Raw genomic sequence first — 14,994 nt, forward strand, 5'->3', positions numbered from 1 at the left:
CCTATGGGGGAGAGAATCAAACCCAAGGACGTCAGTCTATTAAATTGGGACTCAATGGTTTATTTGTCTAGGTTTGTCATAAGTTATAAAGCAATCAGGTGAACAAATCATACATCAATGTGAAAATAAGGATTTAGGTCTTACATTTCATTCTTTAAACTAAAAAGTAATGGTAATGGTAAAGTGAAAAAAATCTTAACTGTTTGCAGTCAGATATTTCACCTCCGATTGATAATACATACTACTCATATCCGTCGACATCAGTAGTACACACCAAAATAGTTTTATAAGTTCAGGTTTAAATAGATTTGGAATAGAATTTCCTGTTTGTATCAAGGTGGTTTATAAGCTAACTCATTCTTAAATTAACAAAGTATCGAGAATTTGTGAATATGACAATGAACAGTTTTATATAAATATTGCTATGTTTGAAAAGAATACAAGATCACCAAAATTAGCGAACGGAACGAGGACTCCATGATACAATGACAATATAAGCTAAGTATTCCAATGCATCCCAGTCTCGCTAATCAAGGTTCAGAATAGGGAAAGTATATTGTACAAGCAACCAGAAGCATGAACAACAACAAGCTCAACTCAGGCGTATATATATAGCATAAAAATATCCTTACGAAACGCCAGAAAATAGAATGTTAACAGAGACAACGAACCGATAACATTCAGGGATATTCCAAGTAGGAAATACAATCTAAAGGTAAAAATGGGCGCTTTCGGTGCAAAAATGAGAAGTCGACAATTAATAATTTAAATGGATGAACTCATATCTAAACTGATTTATTCTCATAGAATAATATTTTTATAAAGCAATATCTTAGTTTTCTTATGTAGGAATCTACCTAGAATTTAGTATTGTTGATCAGTTCTTCACAAGATATACACTTACTTACTTACTTACCTACCTACCTACCTACCTACCTACCTACCTACATACATACATACATACATACATACATACATACATACATACATACACACTCACTTACTTACACCTGTTACTCCCGATGGAGCATAGGCCGCCGACCAGCATTCTCCAACACACTCTCTAATGGGCCTTCCTTTCTAATTGTTGTTCATTCTTTTCTCATGTCTGTCTCCATTCCTCGATGTCATGTGTTCTTTGATCTTCCTCTCCTCCTTTGAACTTGAGGATTCCATGTAAGGGCTTGTCTTGTGATGCAGTTTGGTGCTTTCCTGAATGTGTGTCCTATCCAGCTCCAATGCCTCTTCCTGATTTCTTCCTCCACTGGAATCTGGTTTGTTCTCTTCCAGAGTAGCTTGTTGCTGACAGTGTCTAGTCAACGGATCCGAAGTATTTTGCATAGACAACTGTTAATAAACACCTGTATATTCTGGACGATGGCTTTCGTAGTTCTCCAAGTTTCCGTCTTATACGGTAGGACTTTCTTGACATTTGTATTGAAAATTCTGATCTTGGTGTTGGTCGACAGACAGTTGTTTTGAGTTCCAGATATTCTTCAATTGCAGATATGCTGCTTTTGCTTTGCTGTTCTTATAATACTACTGTATAGTCTGTTTGTATACTGACTTCACAAATCAAATTTGTGTTCTTTCATTAGGAATTATAAAAAAATTTATGACCATTATACTCCATTTCGAATTATTTCTCTTTATATTCTAACCTGAGATTATCTAATCGTTCTTTTTAGATGACTGCATTACATTATGCTGCCAAAGAGAACAATGCAGAAGTATTAGATTATTTACTGACATCAAAAGCAAAAATTTTACCTGATAAAGATGGTATATACTTTGTTACATATGCTTTACAACGTAGAAATTATGAAACAATGAAAGCTATTGTTACACATTCACGGTTAGTGAATATTTTTTTGATCAGAATGAGAGTAACTTAATGGTTAAATTCATGAGTTGATTCAAGCTGAATCATCATTGAAAACCTGAAGGTACTGGATGGATGTTTGATCTTAATGTGGGAACTCTTCAACAGTATGCATCGACGATCCAATCCCACGAGATTCGAACTCAAGACATAACAGTCTCGCACATGAACGCTTCACATCTAAACCACTAAGCCGGTGTCCAATGGTGTTATAGTCTAACTTCAATCAATCCATGAAATTGAGCCACCGACCACCATTATCTTTAGTGAGTTACTATTTCACAATAAATCTGGTTGAACTCTACTGGTCACTGCTCCTCACTAGAATTCCAGAAAATACGTCTTGGAGACCAGTCACTAATGAGCATATTATGATTATTTTCAGAATGGATGCGCACTGCTAATGAGTCCCATCATAGGACAAAATGGTCATCCAGTGCTTCCAGGTTTCCCATGGTGGTCTAGCTTTAATCGACTCATGAATTCAACTATAAATTATTAAAATCTCTACAAAACCTCCTTCCAAAAAGTATAAGATTCTTTAAATTTTTACAAAAGAAATCTCAAGTACTTTATAGCATACTAAAACAATAAACACATTTGGTGAGACTATAAATTATGGACGACCTTTGAGCGACGCCAAAGTGAACTTAGGAATGTCCACTTACTTACTAGGGCTAAATGATGGTTATAAAGCAGTATGAAGTGTAAGGATCATGATTTACAGTTGATGGTTAGAATTAGGAATCCGATTTATGATTTTCATCACAAATTGACATCAGCTAAAATACGAGAACGCTATTTATCCAAATGGATGAGTGAATTTCGTGCCAAAATCTAAGACCTATCCTCCTAAATCTGATTGGTTCATCCATAAATTATTGTCTTGCCACAGAGTTTTTTCTTCCTTTTCTCATACTACTCACTTATCAAATGTTAAAGTGTACTTCTTACATCTTTTAAATGTGAAGTTTCTTTATTTCAATTTCACTTCTTTAATACAGTTGGCCAGAACTACATGGAATGTTAGACAATACATCTCAATGTCCAGTGGATGGATTTATTCGAAATATGCCATCAATGTGTAAAGTTAGTTCAAATATGCCAAAGTGTTATATAGTAGTTAGGATATATTGAATTAAAATGATTCACTATTCAGTTAGGTTGTTTCCAAAGGTTTATTATAGAGAATTAATAAAAGACACAATTAAACTTTTGAGGGATTCATACCCTCTGAATGAAATTAAGATCTATCTCAGATCAATGTGATACAATTGTACAAATTAGTGGCTATCAGGACTCATTAGGTTGATGGATAACACGATGGCATCTGAAGCGAACGGTACTGGGTTCATGTCTCAGAGTAAACATCAAATCTGAGATTCAGGTACATCCAACTGACGAATCCTAAACAGAATGAAACGCGCGTCTTCCATCCCTCTGCTAGCTATCAACCATCTTTGCTTAGAATACCTTAATACTGAAGACAGTATCAAGGTATTCTCACAGGATCATCAAATTACAATTCAACAATTGACTTACAATGTAGTTTTCAAGAGCTGCTAAGATCATGTATCTTATCATCAACTGGATCTAGATTGTGTACTTCCATTAACAGCTGGAACTAAAAAAATAATTATTTAATGCTCTTCTATTGTGAAATGTATTTTAAGTCCGACCTTCGCTAGTGGTCAAGATCACTATCGTGTACATCTTAACAACCTCTTTTAAATGAGGTAAACGGAATGAAGATAAATTGAACAGTAGACTTCTTCTAATTAGTCTCAACTGCTAACTAGAATTCATAGAGTAGAAGATGTTTATGACATCTTTTTACCATTCACTTACTAAGAAGGATAAATAATGCTGAGAAAGGAGTATGTTTATTCTATCATAATATGAATAGATAACATGAAAGATTATGATTTAAACACTTTTCTATTCATGGATACGTTGGTTATTAAACTAAAATAAGAAATCAGTATGGGTTTGTAGAGATTATTAAGTTTTTGATTGAGATCATGAACCGATTGGTGTTAAACCACCACTGAAAAATTGGAAGCATTGAACTGCTGTTTCGTCCTATCGTGGGACTCCTCAGCAGTGTGCACAGTTTCTCAGTGAAGGCGTGACCAGTGAAGCTAATCCATGTCGAGTAGAGACATGCATCTACCTCAGTACAATGGGAGATGGTCGCGCAAATTCATGGATTGGTTGGGGTTAGACATTAACATCGTTGGATGCCGGCCAGCTCAGTGGTCTAGATGTTAAGTGTTCGCATGCAAGACCAGAGATCCTGAGTTTGAACCCCACTAAGGGGATCATGGATACACACTGCTGAGGAGTCCCACAACAGTACGGAATGGCCTTCCAGTGCGTCCAGGTTTTCAATGGTGGTTTAACACCAATCGGTTTATGATCTCAAATAATATAAGAAAGTTTCTATAAAGGTTTGATATTTTCTTCATTGTTTTGATGATAGCTTGTTTTGGATCAGTGTATTAAAGAGATTGGCACGAAAAATACTCTTGATCATGAAGTGAGTTAAGTTTATACATTTTATTTTACTGTTTTTTGTTTGAGGAGGAGTTAGCTTCTTTAAATACAACTTCTGCAGACGTTCTTTGGAAGTTACTCATTCTTAATGATAAGTATGGTAATAACTGCTTTACTATGTACTGTTATGGAAATAGTTGTTTCAGTACGAAAGATTTAATTATGTCTTTTTAGAGTTTATCAACATTCCACCTTTACGCTGAAAACTGTCTTCATTGAATTAGTCTTATCTTTTATAGGTTTCTTTTCGGTCATTATAAAAAGATTTCTATAGTTGATGTTCAAGAAGACGAATTATGCGTTTAGGATTATGTTCGCACAGTTGGGATTCCTGATAAGTCTGATAAGTGAACGCTCTTCAGTAAGGTGTACCTGTAATCTTGAGGAAACTGATTCTCCCTGATGGATCTAATCCCATGTTACTCAGCTTCACAGTCAGAGACGTCACCACTGAGCTATCCGGGCCACGGCTGACCTCCTGTAAAACTGAGATGTGTTTACAATTGATTGATTACTGGGTAGTGATCAGTGTCATGTATTTCAGATCCTTCTTAGTGCAGATAGAATCCGTCAGGGAACATCAGTTCCCTCAAGATTACAGGTACACCTTGCTGATGAGTGCCAAGTAGCATGAAACCTAGGTCCAGGGTTTCCTGTTAACTACCTCCCACCATCATCTCATCTCAACATAGTACATGCAATGTTGAGTCACCTTGACTAGTGATAACATTGCAACTTGATCGATAGGATTCGATGTGCACTAAGAAGGACCTGACATACATGATATTGATCACCACACAGTGATCGATCAATTATAAATGAACTCTCCATCAGATATTTGAGCAACTTCTGAGCTTAAACTATATGTTATCTTCAACACAAAAGAAAAAGCACATAGTTCGAATAGAACACGCTACTTTAAGGTTATTTTATGTACAGAAAAATGGGGGTATTTATAGAGTTACACACAAGCCTGGGCTTCTGGAAATTTCTGAGACCATACTTAGTGTAGTAGCAACATATGTAAATATCTAATTAGAAACGCAATACATGACTCTTTACTGTTTAGATGTTTTTGAGAAGAGTCTATTCAGCGCCTATTAGATAGCATGGTGAGACCATAATTTATAAACGACTTTTGAGTGACTCCGCAGTGACCTTGAGAATGTTCACCTACTAACTAGGACCAAATGGGGTTTATAAACCAGGGTGAGGAATTAGCTAAAATGCCAATACTTTAGTTAGTCAAATGGATGGGCGAATTTCGCGCCAAAATCCGAGAACCGTTATCTTATATCTGATTGGTTCATCCATAAATTATAGTCTCGCCGATAGCATTTCCTATAGTTATCTAGACTACTATGGATTTTTTCAAAGAATACTTTGAAACTCCCTAACAGCCATCATCAATCAACATTTAACACAATATGAAATCAAATGGTTGAAAACAGTTGCCATGGGAGTTCTGATTAATTTAAATTTTCATCTAGAACTATCTACAACTTAAACTGAACTGATTCACCTGAATCGACTCAAAGTCCGATCATAATTATTCATTTGAATCATTTAACAATCTAATAAATATCTTCACATTTCCCCCAAAAGATAACATTTAAATAAACTTGATACCTTTAAACTGTTCCATTATTGTAGATATTCTATGACTTTTCAATACTTCAACGACCCATGAATCCTTGTGAAAAACCACCACAGGATCCTATGAAACGTATCAAGGTAAATATAAAATTTTCAATGTATTTCTTCTAAATAATGTTGCCTATGGTTGTTGTTACATTTCATCTTAAAGATTTTAGATGATCATTGTCGGACGGTAATATAATGGAATCGTTTATGATGTAGACGAAATGTAGATCCTAATTAAATCTTATGTGTTCGTTTGATTGACAACGCGACTATAAGCTGTTGAATATATGAGTATGCTACGGCTGATTATATTTGATGGAAGGCATTAGTGTCTACTCAAAATACTGTCCATTACAACCGTTAATGTAAATTTTAAATAGATTATGAATAGTGCTGAAAGGAGAAAGGTATTGGATCAAATGATATGTGTATAAACACACAAATATATACACATGAGACGTATAACTGTAGAATTACAACGGCAGAATATAAATTAGTAATACAAATTGGTACAAAGGGGCACTGAATACATACGTACCACACAAGTCATCCGATTTTTGTGTGGAGCAGGATACTGCCCAGGTGCCCAACCGAAAGCAGGTGGTTTTCGTGGGGGGCCACACTCGAAGCCTTCGACCTAAAGGTCGGATGCACAAGGTAGTGGAGCAACGTCAGAAGATGCAGTCTTATGGTAACCGGTGACCAACAAGAAGTTCATGTCCCATTTGTTCGCCCATGATCCTGGGTTCCATGTGCACCATTGGTTTGGAATGAGGGTTTTCCGACTACTCTAAGTGGACTCTCTGTATCCACCAACCAGGTTAAAGCGTTGGATATTCGCTTTTCGTCCACCCAATTTCGTAAACAATACCCCTGCCACGAGAATATAGTGAGTAGGACTTCCATGGTAGTGGCTGTATACGCGTATCCATGTGAGAGTATTTGGAGAGGGAGAGCTGACTCTCATAACCCTTGGCCGTACAAGGACATTTGGGGGTATATGTAATGAAAATCACAATTCCATATAAAAAAAAGTTATTTGTGCTTCAAAGAATTAAGATTAATTGGTAATTAAACAGTTCTTACTCCACCAACCTTTTGATCACAGGGTAAAAATAACTAGTTATATACCATTTCTAGACGTTAAAATAACTAGAAGTATCAAAATTATTCAATAAAAATGGTTCTTGCTTAATCCAAGGGATAATGTTATTGGTTCATGACCATTAAATCCATCTGGAGTAGATAGAAACCTTAAGTGAGTGGAACTCGTCTCTATATATCAACTTCATTGACTTTGTAGACAGGAGAACATCATGGAAACTTCTTCGACACTATGGACTTCCTTAGAAGATTTTCAACATTATCCGGAACTCATACGACGGACTACAGTGCAAAGTCGTGCATGGAGGACACCTGACAGATGTATTCCAAGTAAAGACTGGAGGCGGACAAGGCTGCCTACCCTCCACCTTCCCCTTTCTTTTGGTGGTTGACTGGATTATGAAAACCTCGACATCTGAGGGAAAGCACGGAATAAAATGGACAGCTCGGAATCATTCAGAAGATTTGGACTTCTCAAATGACCTGGCCCTTCTATTCTATACACACGAACAAATGCAGATGAAGACAAATAGTGTGGCAGAAGCTTCTGAGTCAGTGGGCCTCAACATACATAAAGGAAAAAGCAAGATGCTGAAATACAACACGGAGAACACACACTCAATCACACTGGATGGAGAAACTCTGGAAGATGTGGAATCCTTCACGTACTTGGGAAGCATCATTGATAAACAAAAAACATCTGATGCACATGTAAATGCGAGGATTGGTAAAGCAAGGGCCGCATTACTACAGCTGAATAACCTATGAAAGTCAAAACAACTGTCAAACAATATCAAAGTCACAATCTTCAATACGAACACCAAGACAGTTAGTTATATTGTAGAGAGCTGGAACGTGAAGAACTACTACAACAACCATCAAAATGGTAGAAGTATTTATAAACAGTTGTCTACGCAAGATACTCAATATCCGTTGGCCAAATACTATCAGCAACAGCCTACTGTGGGAGGTAACAAACCAGCTTTCAGCTGTAGAAGAGATTATGAAAAGTAATTGTAAGTGAATAGACATACATTATGGACGACATCAAACTGCATCACGAGGCAAGAGTTAATTTGGAATCTTGAAGGGAAACGGAAAATATGGATACCAAAGAACATACTGCTTCAAGAATCAGAAGCAGACATGAATAGGATGAATAGTAATTGGTAATACCTAGAAAGGTTTGCCCAGGACACAGCTTGATAGAGAATGTTGGTGAGTGGCTTATGCTCCTCGATGAGGGGTAACAGGCGTAAGTAATATATATATATACATATATCACGATGGTCATAGCTCGTCGCTAATAACATGCTTATTATTGAAGTATGTGCTAAAAATGTAAACGAAAAATACAATGGAAGCTTGCTGACCAAAATCTTCAGCACAGAGAATAACACATCTTCAAAACCCCTATTCAATGCTACATATTCGTTGTTGCTAACAACATAATTTACCATCAAACCACTTACGTTCAGACTAACCGAGTGAGTAAGATACAGACTAATTATACTACCGTTAAGTAGTTAAGTGACTTAAACGTTCAACGACAATCGAATTATTACCAAAGAGTAAAGATATGATTTTTCATTATCAATAATTATCGATCTATTCACTACAAAGGAAATAATCAATAAAGGGTAACTAAGTGTATAATAATGGATTTAGTATTTGAAGCAAAAATATAAGGATTTCGAATTTCAATGTGAACACGCTATATTTGAATTGATTACGAGTTCATCTAATCTGAGAATAGAACAAAGACTCTGTGACCAAAGACCAATAAACTAGCTATTCTGTTACGTCCTAGCTCCGCTAACCAGAGAGACAAGTCCAAGTTCGAAATGGGGAAATATAATCTGGAAGCAGCCAGACGGACGAGCAACCACAACAGGTATCAATCAAATATATACATAAAGCACAAAACCGTCCTTGGGAAGCGTTACTGAATAGAATACTAAAAGACACAACGAACTAATAGCGTTTAAGATTCTCCCAAGTGGGAAATATGACATGAAGGTGAAAAGAGCGCTTTTGGCGCGAAAACAAGAAATTCAAATTTTCAAACTAAAATTACAAAAATAAGATATTTTCCAAGTGAGTTCTGGGGATCTAACATCTCCAACAAAACATCAACACTGAGGTACAGATACATTCAGCCTAATAAAGTACATCCTAGATTCCATTCCTTGTCACTATCCAACTTTAACAGAAAGTACAAAATTCATTGTAATCGATGAGTTTCTAATTGCACAAGCTAGAGGCCATCCGGACTCAGTAGCTAAGTGAATAATGTGATGGCGTTTGAAGCGAACGGTACTGAACTTCGAGTTTCGGAGTGAACATCATATCTGAGAATCAGTTGACGAATCCTAAATGGGGCGAAACATGTGTCATAGATTCCGCTACTAGCCATCATTCATATTTCCTTATAAAAAGTATAGAACTATTTTTGGAAGTATTAACAGTTGTATAGTGCATATAGTTGTACATTCCATCATAATACATACATAATCATGTTTACTTTACTTTTCAGTTAATGGTCGAGTTGAAACGTGAAGAGTTATTGATTCATCCACTTTGTAAAGCATATTTAGAAAGAAAATGGTAATGATAGTAACTATTATTTTTTCTTAAATATTGTTCATTACTGAATATTTGAATCATTCTAATGTTTAAACGAATAGATTCTGTAAAATTCACTGCTCTTTTTGATTTAGATCATGAACGGTTCGATGTTAGACCACCAGTGAAAACCGGGAAGCATTGAACGGTCGTGTCTTTCCATTGTGGGACTCCTCAGCAGTGCGCATCCTTAATCTCGCCTCGCGAGATTTGAACCCAGGAGCTACCGGTCTCGTTGACGAATGCTTAACCTCTAGACCACTGAGTCGGGATCTAATGGTGTTAATGTCTAACTTCAACCAATCTACGAAATTGAGTGATACATTCACCATTGTCTTCAGTGAGTTACTATCTCACAACAGAATTGGTTGAGCTCTACTAGTCTCTGGTCCTGAGTTCTAATCTCGCAAGTCGGGATCGTGAGTACGTACTGCTGAGAAGTCCCGCATTAGGACGAAACGGCCATCCAGTGCTTCGAGGTTTTCCATGATGATCTAGCTTCAATTGACCCATGATCTCAATCATTAAAGTTACTATAATATCCACAAAACCACTTCTAATCCTAATTTCATTATTATTGTTATAAATGATTAACTTTGTTTAAAGGCAAACTTATGGACGTTGGGTTCAATTATGTGTAAGTGTTTATTATGCTGTTTTATTATTCGCAATTACTTGTTTGGTTTTGGGTCATAGTCCAATACGTCATGTAGAAAATATTGACAAAATATCAAGTTGTTCTGAACTGGTAAGTTAAGCATAAAGTTTCATTTATACAAACTGTTTTATATTGAAAGCGTACGACAGGGATGTTGATCTGAAGAATGTATGTATATTATTTCTATGTTGTAAACAAGGTATACAGATGACTAAGTCAGATGCATTTTCATGTAAACAGAAGGCTTACAATAAGGTTTGTTGTGAACAAGGACACAGATGAGGACAATTGATTGTGTGTTCAGATACACAGAGTTACAGAATCTCTTGGTAAAATATGAGAACTATACATTGATTACTTCATTTGGAAACTTTCATCATAAGTCCACATCCTATTTCCGTTTCTAGTTTCTTCAAGTCAACCTTTATAGACTTCTGTTGCCCGATTTTCCACTTCCGATTGGTGTTACATACTACTTATATTTGTCGACATAAGTAACATACACCACAGATTGATATTGGATATCTTCCAGTTTAAAAAAATATCTAAATCTGAGCTGAATAAATTCGAGTAGTCACATCGAAAACTTATAAATAATATTACACTTTCACAACTGATTGGTCACAATTATTCTACAAACACGAAATATCTATAAATTCACTTGGTATTGTTAACTTGTATCTTCCCATTATTGTTTATGACTTCGATTGATCATTCTCTTATTGGTATATGTGCATCCTGTACGAATTGCTTCGATGTTGTCTTCAGTCACAAGCATTATAAGTAAAGATGTATGGTGGTTAGCAATGGAATCCAGGACACACGTTTCAAGTAATCAATACCAAGTAAATTTAAACTTTATCCCATTGCACAATCAAGTGGCTAACAGCACTCAGTAGCTAAGTGGATAAGGCGGTGGCGTTTGAAGCGAACGGTATTAGATCCGAATCCCAGAGTGAACATCAACTGTGGGACTCAGATACATCCAGTTGATGCGTCTTAAACAGGACTAAGTCTGTGTCCTGTATTCCACTGCTAGTCACTATCCATCTTTGTTTACAAGATATCTATGTCTTGAAAACCCAAATAACCTAATATTATGTATTGGTAACCAGAATAAATTGTACATGGATGTAAATCAATGATATAAGTATCGTTCAATGAATAAAACTTTAGCATTAACATTTATTGAGCGGCCTATGCTCCTCCAGAAGGGGTAACAGACGTAAATGAGTAAGTAACTGACATTTATTATGTAATCGTTAGATTACAGCCTATTCAGTTCAACAAAATCCCATTATTATGCAATGTGTAGGAAACGTTTATACAAATGAAAGATTTAAGATCGGAATGTTTCCTGTTTCAGAAGTGGTTTTGTGAAAATCTAAGTAATTTTATAGTTAAATCCATGAGTCAATTTAAGGTAGACTACCATGGAAGACCTGGAAGTACTGGATGGCCATTTCGTCCTACTATGAGACTCCTCGACAGTGTGCATCCACGAGTCCTAAGTTCGAGTTTAGTGGTGTTAATGTCTGACTTCAACCAATCTCCGAAATTGAGTGACACATCCACTATTGTCTTTAATGAGTTACTTTCTCACAACAGACCCGGTTGAACTCTTCTAGTCACTGGTCCTGGGTTCCAACCTCGCGAGTCAGTATCATGGATGCGCACTGCTGAGGAGTCCCACACTACGACGATAGGGATGTTCAGTACTTCCAGATCTTTCATGATGATTTAGCTTCAATCGACTCTTGATCTCAACGATGAAAGTAATTATTAAATATTTTTCCTTTCATAATGTTTTCTGCACAATTTAGTTTTATGAAACACCAACAAGAATGTATATATTTTCAACGATTGCTGCAATTATCTTAGTTCTAACAGCTTTAGATTTAAACATTAAAATATGGCAATTAATAACTCAGGTAATTTCTATTTTTTATTTCTTTCCCACTATACAACCTTAGGTTATCATATAGTTACATTTATTATATCGCATTACTTTGAAAACAGTTTCAATAACGAGTTGATTAGTAAACACCAGTCTCTCTTATTAGAATATGTGTATTTTATACGGATTGCCTCAATATTATTTTAATTCACAAGCATCGTAAGCAAAGAGCATCAACTCTGGGATGCAGGCACATTCATCTGACGAGTCACAACTGAGACGAAACTCATGTCCTGGAATCCACTGCTGGCAACCATCTACTTTTGCTTATAAGGTATAAAGTAGCTTTAATCTTATGGTTTAAGGTAAGACGAAGAGTGTATAGACCACCATTGTGATCGATTCTGATCCATGTCACACAGAGTCTCCAACCATTGGTTACGATAGTCATGAGGACCCCAACCAATCTGTCTCCAACACCGGTCAACATTGCGCTTCGTGGTAATCGGTGTTCAGGCATATGTAACATGGCCCAACCATCGCAGTCGACTAAGATTTACAATTTCATCAACTGATTTACCATTATTTCCCAATACCCTGCGTCTAACCTCACTATTACATATCCGATGATCCCAGCAGATGCGAGGAATATTTCTAAGACATCTGATTATCTTCTACTCTTGATGGACACGTTTCGCAGCCGTAAGTAAAGTAGAACAGAACGAACTGTTGCTCAGTATACTCGTCCCTTAATGAATAGATGGATATCTCGCCTTCGACATAGGTGACGTTGTGTGGCAAAAGCCAAACCAGCTTTTTGAATCCGTGCAATGACTTCGCCAGACACCAACCCATAACGGTTGATCAGACTTCCGAGATAAGTGAAGTTGTGGACGCGTTTAACTACTTCACTCCATATCCCTAGTTCAGATGTTGACGCAGGTCAGTTATGAAGCAACAATTTGCATTTAGAGGAGAAACTCATACTAAACATCCTGGGATTGTTTCCTAGTGCTACTAAAAGACTCTACATTTTATCAGAGTCTTCAGCAAATAGGACCATGTCATTTGTGTATTCTAAGTCGATTAGTGGTAATGTAATGACTTAATTGAGTTGTTGGTGTATAATTTTCTTTAGAGTTCTCAAATAAACCATAATTTGTTTGTTCCGTTTACAAATTAGGGTTAATTGTTTTCATCATGAACGAACATCAACTATGATACAAAGCTTTATCATCCTTCTGTTTACATACTTGAGATTTAGAACAAGTGTTAGAGTGGAAGAACACCGTCTAGCGTCATTAAGCTCTATTGACTACGCATTGAATCCTATCACATACTAGAATACACAATCTGACTTGGGAGCACATGAGTTAACAGTAATAATTAAGTTATGTCTCATTGCACTTCAAATTTCGCTCAAATTACATGAAGCATCATCTTATTTCTGATTGGTTAACTCAAGGTCGTCAGTATACTATACTTTAACCATAATTTTCCCACAAGTGAATATGAGACAAGTGGATACTGATTATTTTGTCATCAACCTCGTGACTTCTAAAGGAACTTGGCTTTCATTATGCAGCGTCATAATTCTTCTAACTGAATGTCTTCTAACTCTCAGAGCAAAGTTTAAATGGTTTGAATGATTTTTTTTTCTTTGGTTAACGACTTTTTTAGCGAGTTTGGTAGTCGTTCACCTCACGCATAACCCTCCTTCTTTATCCAAGCTTGTGATTGACAGTAGCTCCATGTGGAGGGTGGGACATTCCAGACGGAATTACTAGAACTGATCATTTAATAAATTTTCTAATTTATTTCATATTCATTTAATATAATCTATAAATCATTCATAAAATCAATCGGCGAGACTCTAATTTGTGGATAACCTCTGAACGAATCTTAAGTGAACTTGAGAAATATTAGCCAATCGGCAAACAGTCAGTATAAAGTAAAAATATATTATACAAAACCAAGGAAATAAAGTGAACACACTTCTTAGACGTGGTTCAAAAACTTGTCAACATTAGAAAGAGGTTCAGTGGTCCTAAAATCGTAGTGTATGCAGTAGAGGAAATCATGCATACGGAGCCATGATAAAGTCTCAAATACTCTTTCAGACTCGATCACACAGCTTCAATATTGTTTGTGTGCACTCCGGTTGTTGAGTGCACAAAATGCTACTTGTGGATAATGACACGATGCACATAACCAAGCCCATGTAGGAGTCTGTACACTCTCCGAACATCCGTATACATTGTAGTACCCCGCTGCAGCCAGTGTTAGTGGTGCTTTTAGTATCCTGTTCGCAATAGTTGTCATAATGTGCCTTAGTTAGGAATTATATATGGGGATTTTCATCACGAACTGACATCAGATATAATCCCAAAGATTTATTTAGCCGAATGGATGAAAGGCTTTCACGTTAAAATGCGAGATCTATTATCTTATACCTGATTGATTCGTCCATAAATTATAGACCCGCCGTTTTATTTGTTATAGCCACTCAATTATCACGTTTTGTATTAAGCACTGAAGTTGACGCCGTAACCTTGAAATCTCTAAAACGCCTCTGATTGGCTCGTTCATAAATTAGAGTCTCGCCAATCAATCAATCATTTATTCAAT

Source organism: Schistosoma haematobium, chromosome 5 (assembly GCF_000699445.3).
Source record: "Schistosoma haematobium chromosome 5, whole genome shotgun sequence".
Taxonomy (NCBI): domain Eukaryota; kingdom Metazoa; phylum Platyhelminthes; class Trematoda; order Strigeidida; family Schistosomatidae; genus Schistosoma; species Schistosoma haematobium.